The following is a 10,495-nucleotide window of genomic DNA, read 5'->3' as shown; positions in this document are numbered from 1 at the left end:
ACTATTACCACAACACACTATTCTCTTCTCTTTGCTATATCGACGGATTTGGCTTCAAAAACATTTAAAAAAAATTTTAAAGTGTATTTATTTAAGCCATCTCTGCACCCAATGTGGGTCTCAAACTCATAACCCCAAGGTCAAGAGTTGCATGTTCTTCCAACTGAGACCACCAGGTGCCCCCCAAAACATTCAAAATTTCAAGTATAAACTTTATCATGTATATACTGACAACTACTGTACAGACTAGGTATATACTGAGAACTATCGCACAGACACCTGGATGTGGTGAGTTACATGTTCTTAACGTTAATATTTTCGAGTTGAGGATAACGACAGTACAACAGTTACACAGTTCTGGGTCACAAACAGTATCTACGCTCCTTACACGTATTACTTCTCAGAGCATCATACGCGTTCTGCAACTGAGATGTAATCATCACCCATAACATCAAGATCAGGAACTGGGGAACAGAGAGGTCAAGTAACCTTCCCAAGGTCACACAGTCACAAGGGGCGGAGCCTGGCTTGGAACCAGTCAGCACAAAGCAGGAAAAAACACAGGCTGACTTACCTCAAGCCGCGTCAATTAGACTTTTAGTCTGTGAGTGTGTGTCCGTAGGTCAACATATCCATGCATGTGCCAACTGGGTGATTTTAAGTCAAACGAATCTGATGTAAACCAATGTATCCCAAGTTTAGAATCCAAGTAGTACTCACCCCAAGAGGCGGAGGCCGGTTCCGCATGCCTTGGCCGCCTGGACTCTCTCGTTCAGATGACTCGGGCACTCTTGGAAGTGAGATAATGAATTACGGAGCCGTCCGAGGCTCGGACCTATCTGGGGTTAGACCTCAACAGGGATTTCGCAGCTGCACAACCATCATTCTGTCAGTCAATCATCAGGAAGCATTCGCAGGGTACCTACTGCACGCCATTCCCTCTTCCAAATCCTGGGGCTTTTCCAAGGTCAGTGTGACGCTAACGGTCTCCCGAAGTAGCAGGCATTCTTGGCTTTAACTATAGCCATCACGAGTCATGCACTTTCTTTTTACATATACATCTACAGAGTTCATATATTTTTATGAAAAATGTATTTTGCCCAACAACAAATGTGATGGGAAGAGTGCCGTCGTGTTGCGAATCTCTTCAACGCCGGGGGGAGGGAAGACAACCGGAGCCCATGTCTGCTTCTGCGCTCATCGCTTCGGGACACTGTCTTCTCTGCCAGCACCCCACTCACACACGGGGAGTCCAGGGCCGGTGTTCAGTGCAGAACTCCCGCGGCTTTTACCAGCCACCGGGCTCCAGGGACTGCGTGGGACAGGAGCCCCTACCCCCCGGGCCGCCTCCCCTTCACCGCTTGAACTCGAGTCTCACAAGGGCTGGCTGTCACCGCTCTCCCTCACGACACGGCAGCCTACGTGTCTCATCCATTATCACATCCACAGGGCCTGTGAAAATGCCAACACACAGCACCCGGCGTTGCTGAATCAATACATTCACGACCGACATCCCAGACCGCGGAGACGACGCGTAACCTCTTAGGCAGCCGTGTTCACCAAAACACGTCCTGCAAAGGACGAGCTCTAACAGATGGGCTTTTAAAAACCTGCTCCATTAACACCGCACACATCCTTGTCTTCAGCATTTAAACTTCTAGCACTAAGGCCCATGGTGTATCAGAATTTATAAATTCATAAAGACCTAAACTTGAAACAGCTTGGTTATTAAAATCGGTGGGGAGAGGTCACCGAGGTGGAAACAAAGCCTAGTAGGTAACCAAACATGAATATCGAATCTAATCTTTGTTCTGGTCTCACTCACAAGCAGGCATTACCATGTGTGAAAATGATACTCACCGGTCCACGTTACAGATAAGATGTCTGGAAGCCAACAAGCGAAAAGGAATCTTACATATATTTAATAGTATCAGCCCATTCACTAGATAATCAAGTTATTGTCAGTTATCTGGTTATCGCATATTTATGGCCTTTGGTATAATGCTTTGTATTAAAATTTGAGATAGAAAGTAAATTATACACTACACTTACCTAGACAGGTGTGTGATACATAACCACATATGGAAATATTACAAGCCGAGTCAATATTTCTCTAAATCTATATTGGAATTCTCCAGATCTTCTACGAGGAATGTGTGCTTCCTTGGAAACAAGAATAAGATTTTATTTCTTTAAAAAGCTAAACTCTAACAGAAATAAAAACAAGACACTAGTTTTGTGAAATAATTATCCCCATTTGAGTGCATTCCTGTGTCCACACACATAGCTTTATGGCTTATTTTCACGACCTAGATGTTATTTTCGCATTAGCTTTAATTACGAGAGCTAATGAATAACTATACGAGCTAATACAGAAATCACCTTGTGCCTGGCTTTTTATTTCTTTAAAGCCTTACTTGAGAGAGAGTGCGCACATGTGTGCAGAGGAGCTGGGGGGGGGGGGCCAAGAGAAAGGGACAGAGAGACAGCTGAAGCAGACCCCCTACCGAACACCCAGACCGACGCAGCTCTCCATCCCACGACCCTGAGATCACCACCTGAGCTGAAATGAAGAACTGGACTGCATAACGGACCGAGCCATCCAGGAGCTCCACCTTATGCTTCTTTTTAAAATTTAACCTTCTTCACTTAAAAAAAAAAAAAAAAAAGTGAATTCATAATGTGGACTTAATATTAACTTGTGCCTTAACTGGCACCACAATGAGCATTTTAAATACAATGAAACATTAAAAAGAGTCTAAACAAGAATCTCTAACCATCCGACGTAATTCCTTATCAGGAGAGAATCTACTTCGTCTACGATTGAACTCAGTAAGCGCCGTGCAGAGTACAGGCGAGGAAAGCCAGGGAGGACGGGGACCCAAGGGACCGCCATTCACCTAACTTATCTGCTTTCCAGTGTTCACGCATCTACTCTTACATGGACCTTTCACTCCTGATGACCCCAAGCCGCAAGGCCTTCGGAAGCAGCAAGTAGATGACAGCAGGAAATGCTGTGCACCCTTTCTGACTGCTGCGGAGGTGACCTGGGGCAGGGCGCCGTACAGGAAGGTCCATTTCCGACAGGACGGAGGCCACATGCAGTGGAGACCTCCCTGGAGCTTCTTCCCGGCATTGGGCGTTGACATACTTCTGTCGTGAGTGAAGGGTCCCACTCTATGGGACCTCCGAGGAGGGGGCAGCCGGGAAAGAGTCACAGAACACAACACGCCGTCCGCGGCCTATTTCCCCACACGGGTCGGCTCCACGTGGAATCCGCTTCTGTGGGACGATGCGCGTCATCTTGGAGAACACACAGCCTCTTTTGTGGAAGTCACTCAGTAACGAAGGGCAAACATCTCTGAGAATCTGCTGTGCGTAACTGCGACTATCATTTTAACTGAGTTCCTTGAACAAAATCAAGGACCAGAAGTGTCCTCAACTCTTTGAGGGCAGACAACGGATAACCACGGGGAAATGGAAAGTCTAAGAGAGCAGTAACAGCCTTTCGACAGACTATATACAAGGCCTGGCCTTCGCGGGGGTGCTGGGCGGAGTAGGGGCAGCGTGCAACTCTTGGTCTTGGGGGAGAATGAGTCCCACACTGGCGGCAGAGATCACTTTAAAAAAAAACCCAGCCTTGGGGCGCTTGGGTGGCTCAGTGGGTTAAAGCCTCTGCCTTCAGCTCAGGGCATGATCCCAGGGTCCTGGGATCGAGCCCCGCATCGGGCTCTCTGCTCAGCGGGGAGCCTGCTTCCCCCTCTCTCTCTGCCTGCCTCTCTGCCTACTTGTGATCCCTGTCGAATAAATAAAATTTAAAATAAACAAAACAAAACAAAAAACCCAGCCTTTATTTATTAGGTTCCGGCGACACGAAGAGTACAGTTCTGAGCTTTGATGAACCTGGGTTTCTTTCCTTTGCTCCTCATTGCCCAGATCATCTGGGAATACTGTCTTAGCATGTCGGTGAGGACACTTTCTTAACGTCATCCTGAGCATCTATTGTCAAGACTGAGGTGACACACGTATGATTAACAAAGACCCTGATACACGCTACACGCTCAGTAACTGTAAACTGTTTATTATTAGCTATTACTATTTTTTTTTAAAGATTTTATTTATTTGATAGAAAGACCTTGACAGGAAGAAGGGGCAGACAGAGAAGCAGACTTTCTGCCGAGCAGGGAGCCCGATGTGGGACTCGATCCCAGCATCCTGGGACCATGACCCAAGCCAAAGGCAGATGCTTAACCAAGCCCCGCAGGTGCCTCTACATTGCTTTTTAAGTGAGATGTGAAGCTACGATATGGCAATATGGCACTCCAGAACTATGTTAACAGTGGGATCGCGCACCCCAAGGCGGAGAGAGCGAGAATAACATACTGGAAAGAAAGCCTGGTGCTTGTAACGACAGCCTCAGCGGAGCTAGCGGCCGTGCACAAGAAATCCACAAACGCAAAGGTACATTGCGCCGGCCCACACCTGGAGGCAGGCTTCCCGAGGCAAGGGATGTGGTTGGAATGACTTTGAATTTGCCAGCTTCTCTAGCCAGAGAACGAATTCTATGTTTTCATTATTTTAAATGTATGTGCCTAGAGGGATCTAGGACGGTTCATTAGAACTCGGGAACTGTTTTCCCCTCGGGCAAAACCACACCAGGCCCTCTAATTCAACAAACACTACGGCGCTGTACGGTCACATGTCTTTAGTTCCTACTCTGCAGCCTGCGTCCTAGAAGTTCAAGCCACCACAGATCTTGAAATTACAGCAATCTGTTACATGTCAGGTCAGGCTGCGTCCTTTCAAAACATAGACTTCTGATCCATCGTCACTGTTCATTCTGTAGTGTTCCAAATAGGGAGCACATCTGTGTAGCTGGGGATGTCATTTTTACCTTAGAAATTCAGTGAGGAGACTGTAACGAAAGCTCTTGAGGGGCGCCGGGGTGGTTCAGCCAGTGAAGTGTCTGCCTTCAGCCCAGGTCATGCTCCCAGGGTCCTGGGATCGAGCCCCACTTCAGGGTCCCTGCTCAGCGCGAAGCCTGCTTCTTCCTCTCCCCCTGCCTCTCCCCCCACCGCTCATGTGTATGCGTGCACTCTAATAAAAGAATCTTAGGGGGAAAAAAGAGATTGTTTTCAAGAGTTTGCATCAATTACATACTTCTTTACAGTTCTAAAAGAAAATAAGAGATATCGTAATGGACACTTACTAAATGGTGACCACACTTTTTTTCAAAACGGTTTAAAATTAGAGATGAAAAGATATTTGGGAACACGATCTATTCTGTGAAATATTTTTGGTAGAATGGCATTGCCATTACGGTCACTGTGTCAAAAACAAACGTTTGCCAGCATCCGTTTTTTGACCCTAGGTCTAAGATAAGATGCTTACTACAGCTTCAAGTGTACCACACCTTCGCATAGGAAATTTATCACAGTGAAACATTTCCATCCATTTACACGAACTTGAAGAGCAACATACCAAGTGTCGCAGATAATTCAAAAACAAAGGCCAAACAACACTATTGCTAATAGAATGCTAAACAACATTTATGCCAACTAATACTTCCTATACATACTGTAATGAACAGAACTGACATTGCAACCAACTTTTTTTTTTTTTAAAGATTTTATTTATTTGTTGGACAGACAGAGATCACAAGTAGGCAGAGAAGCAGGCAGAGAGAGAGGAGGAAGCAGGCTCCCTGCTGAGCAGAGAGCCGGATGCGGGGCTTGATCCCAGGACCCTGAAATCATGACCTGAGCCGAAGGCAGAGGCTTTAACCCACTGAGCCACCCAGGCGCACCGCCACTAACTTCTCAAGGCATCAAACACCTCAACAGTGTTCTTTCTTTAGGGGAATACTCATCAGATGATTATGTATTGTACAGTTTTATAGAGCTAAGGAGTAAATACATTTTTCCTATTTCATAGAGAGATTATACCTGCATTTTTCCTTGGGTTTAATTCAACAAATACTATACATACTATACACATACATACATACTATGTACATACAATACATACTATAGCAGATACATTGTTTTATTTATTTGACAGAAAGAGAGAGAGCGCACACGCATGCACAGATGGAAAGGGAGAAGCAGATTCCCTGCTGAGCAGGAAGCCTGACATGGGACTCGATCCCAGGACTCCAGGATCACCACCTGAGCCAAAGGCAGACGATTCACTGACTGAGCCACCCAGGCACCCCAATAAATGACTCATTCAGGGATAGTCCTATGATAAAAACAGAACCAGCAGGAGTCTTGGTTCCTAAGTCTGGGAGGTGGACAGTGACAGGTGAAGAGGACATGGAGCCAGTGACCTCTTGGAGATGCCCTACTTGCAAAACGAAACTAAATGAAACCCAAGTGCTTGATCCAGCCATACCTGCAGTTCGCCCGTCGTCTAACTTTGAGATTATTTCAACTAGCAGTTCACTTCCTGCTTAATCCAGTTAGATATCTGAAACATGCCAACTAAAGATGCCCCCACACTTAACGAATATTTACGAGCCTTGAGTTCTCTACCAGAACCTGGCAAAAACCAAGAAGTACAAGACAGTCCCTGCTCCAAATGAACCGAGCACAGAGTGTGGAGGCAACACAAGTCGTAGATGCTATGGCAATGCCTCAGGCACCAACAGAGAGGAAGGGAAGGCAAACACCGACAGACGGCGGCTGAACACCACCCACAAGGAGACAATGAGGCAGCAGAGCCGGCTCTCGGCCTTGAAGAGTAAGTAGGACTGAACCAAACAGAAAAATGTGCAAGGACTTTCCAGTAAGAAAACCCAGTGAACAGAAGGCAAGAAGTTTATCTTTAGAAATTTTTTTTTCCCTAATGCCTAGTCCAGTCCTTGTCAGTATTCGACACCAAACACAGTTTACAGAGTGAGCAAAGGCATAAAGATAAGTGATTGGATAAACAGTTTCTTTGGAGTTAAGGCCTTGGTCAGTGACATGATGGCCTTTTACGACATTGCTCCTACAGGAAATTAGCCTCTTTTTACAAAAACCTACTCTCCGCCGCAGCTTCCAGGAAAAGTCATCATCAAAATGAGTTATTGCTGAGATGGGTAAGTGCAGAAGGGCAAGCTTTCATTAATTTCTGGGTTGCTTGTATTTTTTTCTTTCCCAGCTATGAACGAGTTCTCTAAATGCTTTAAGTAAATAAACAAATTTATAGGTCATAAGAACTAAGGACTTGTGCCATTTTTCAGTAAAATCATATATATCTAAATATGAATGAACAGTGATGACAAATTCTGACCAGAGAAAGAACCGGTCCAAGGTTCCGAAGCCGGTGGTGGCACAAGTCAGCACAGAATGAGAGCTCAAGTCTGTATTAATTCACTGCCAAAACCGCGTAGGAGAGCCGAGTCTCTGCACAGGGCGTGCTTGGTGCTGAGGCGGACCTGGGCGGACCGTCTGTGCATCTGTGTGCATGTGGGAAAATTGTTTTAATTCCACATTTTCACCTATTGCGTGTATTTTTTCCTTTCGTCCTCGTTGCAAAAGTTACACAAGACAACGCGAATGAAGGACCGGCAGGTCGAGGAAGGTCAACGGTGAAGTCGTTATTAATAACGAGATCCCAGTAAACAGAAGCAGGTGCTCAGGAAACGAAAGCGTTTTGCAAATAGGAAACAGACTAAAATCTTTATTTTGTCTCCTTGAAATGAGGTGATTAGGTAATTGGATGTTTTAGCAATTAGGGTGTTTCTCTGGATAAAAGCAGCAGCGATGCTTAAATACAGTCCTCCACATTAAAAGAGAGTATTTTGGTAAATTTAATAAAGCTGAAGGCACCAAAACTGACATTCTGTTTGCCACTCAACAATTTAGCTTGCCTCACATCTACATTATCTCCCTAATGATCTCTTCCGCTGTAAGAACACCACGTAAGGATAGCAAGAGAGACAATTTCCATCCACCTGTACAAACCGTGGACCACGAGAGTGGCCAGGTCACGGAGTACAGCCGTCGGGCAACATAGCATACAGAGCAGAGGACACGGATTTTCCTCTATTGTGCTTTCTGAGATATTTAGGATGCTCTAATGCACTCGGTAGCCCAACCCCACCACGTGCGTATCAAAGACCTACACCCCTTTCCCATAAAATATATGAAGAACGCCCATTTTAAAAGATGCTCTATCTTATGCTTGTGTCCAACATCACCCACAAGTGCCGTAACTCTTTCCTATAGGACAGCGGAAACGCTCAGAACACCTTCACCGTCTCCGTTGTCCAGTGCAAACGCGTAGCACGTTGGGAATGTGTTAAAACAGAATGAAGCTTAAACAGTTAGAAATAAAACGAGCTTATAAATCAACGTCAAATTTTAAAGATGTCTGTTTCATAGAAACGACTTGGTATTCGATTTCTCTGTCATGTAAAGACCTACAGATGACTCTATACTCCTAGATGCGTTCAACCAGAAATAAACCACACTTTAGAATGTCTACTTGGAAATGTTTTCAGATCTCACGGAAGTCCTTTGTTATGCATGCATATACACGTATGTAACGGAAAAAAATACATAAAACACATACTTCATGCATCTCTTGAAAAAATATTTTCTCATTTAGGAAGGATTCACTTAGGGGCGCTTGGGTGGCTCAGCTGGTTAAGCATCTGCCTTCTGCTCAGGTCAAGATCCTGACATCCCAGGATCTGGCCCCAAGACAGGCTCCTGCTCTGTAGGAAGTCGGCTTCTCCCCCACCTTCTGCCCCTCCCGTGTGTGTGTGTGTGTGTGTGTGTGTGTGTGTGTCTCTTAGTGTTCCTTTGAGTAACCGGTTCTTCTAGCAAACTGGTAGAGAAAATGGTCAGATGCAGTAGGAGAAGTGCATCCCTCAGTGAAAACGGTCTTGCAAGATTTCTTACCTTCAGAAAGCAAACAGAAAGTGGTGGGAACCAATGGGGAGTAACTCTGGGACAATCATAGCTGTAGCCGCAGGCTCAAGAAATACGCTCACATCTTACCCCTGCTTCTCTGTTTCCCAGCCCTAACTCCCCCTTGGCTGCTTTCACTTGGGGGCTGGCCACCTCTGGGTGGCCGCATTCACTGGTGACTGTGTGTCCCTCTTCAGAGACAGCCACACCTAGGAAGGGACACAGCCTGTCTCCCTATGTTTAGCGGGGAAGTTCTCCTCCATGACTGCAAACTCACCTCTCCCTGAATTCCACGGTGCTTTTAAAACAAGGGAATGCTTCAAGTAGGCACCAAGTGCAGGCCATCACGAACTGTTACTGCCCCTGCTCCCCCGAAAAGGGCACTGCTGTGCGCTCCAACAGTGTGGCCGCATCCTCCTGAAATCAGGATCCGCATCCAAGATTCGAGGAGGCGGTGACAGCGTGAGGACTCCCGGAAAAGGAGGGAGGACCCGGGTGTTGCAGGGGCAATGAATGCCCCTCCCCCACCGAGGTACTAGTTGGTGTTAAGGGGGTAACATGGGAAAAAAACACTAGGAGCGGAGCAGATTGTTAGAAGAGATTAGACTCAGAAACGCTGAGACGACGGTCCTGTCCTGGGGGCCAGAGTGTGGCAAATACCCCTTCTTTTGTACCCTTGTCCCTCTCTGTGGAACACACGATAAAATCTTGTGCGACGCCGCCGGGCACAGGGAAAGGAGAGTCAGGTTCCAACAGTCTGTTTTCTCTCCAGGTGTCTCTCCGAGTTAAGAGTTTCCTACTCCCCCAGCTCAGCGCTCCCATCCGGAGTACCTGCGTGCCCCGGCCCCGCACAGGATCAGGTCTCTGTAACGATCCATCAACCGACTCCCTGCCCACTAGAGTCTGCATCTCTGATGAGGCACCACTGAATTCCCCCCAACTTTCTAAGCCCCGGACCAGCAGCCTAAGAAACGTGAAATAAATGGTTAAATTAATAAACCAGTTCGAAACTAAACTACTAAGGAATGCCAAGAAGCAAAAACCACTAAATTTAAAAAAAAAAAAAAAAGAGGCCTTAAAGGGCAATTAAATTACTCTATATTCCGAAAAGGGATTTAGTTAAATCTAACACGCAAAATATATTTATTGAAGACACCCTAAATGTTATGGCTGGCCCTTAAACTGCAAAAATGAAATGTGATGATATTGGAAATCCTTCCTTACCTTAGGGAGCTGAGCGTGTTAACGAGCTGCACCTGAGTATGATCAGGGAAACAGCCGTGGTGGGTGGGGGGAGGAGACTAATTTTTAAGAGAAAGTTTAACACGGTAAGAATGAACTTTTGGAACTTTGGGAACCCTTGTCCCGGGACACTCAGAGGTAGTGGAATGTGACTCACCGGCAGTTGTGCTCCCAGCGGGAGATGTGCCCTCCCCTTTCCGCCAAGGCTCTCGCAGTCCCGTGTTCATCCAAGCTGCCCGGTGACAGCTGTTTCATCTCGGGAATCCGCCTGGTGGCAGCGTCCACCTGCAAGGGCTTTGTCCCCGCCAGCGTCTGGCCAGGCGGGCTCTGTCTCTCCCTAAACTTCTGATGTC

Source organism: Mustela erminea, chromosome X (genome assembly GCF_009829155.1).
Source record: "Mustela erminea isolate mMusErm1 chromosome X, mMusErm1.Pri, whole genome shotgun sequence".
In the NCBI taxonomy this organism is placed as follows: Eukaryota; Metazoa; Chordata; class Mammalia; order Carnivora; family Mustelidae; genus Mustela; species Mustela erminea.
Note: the sequence above shows the minus strand (reverse complement) of the source record.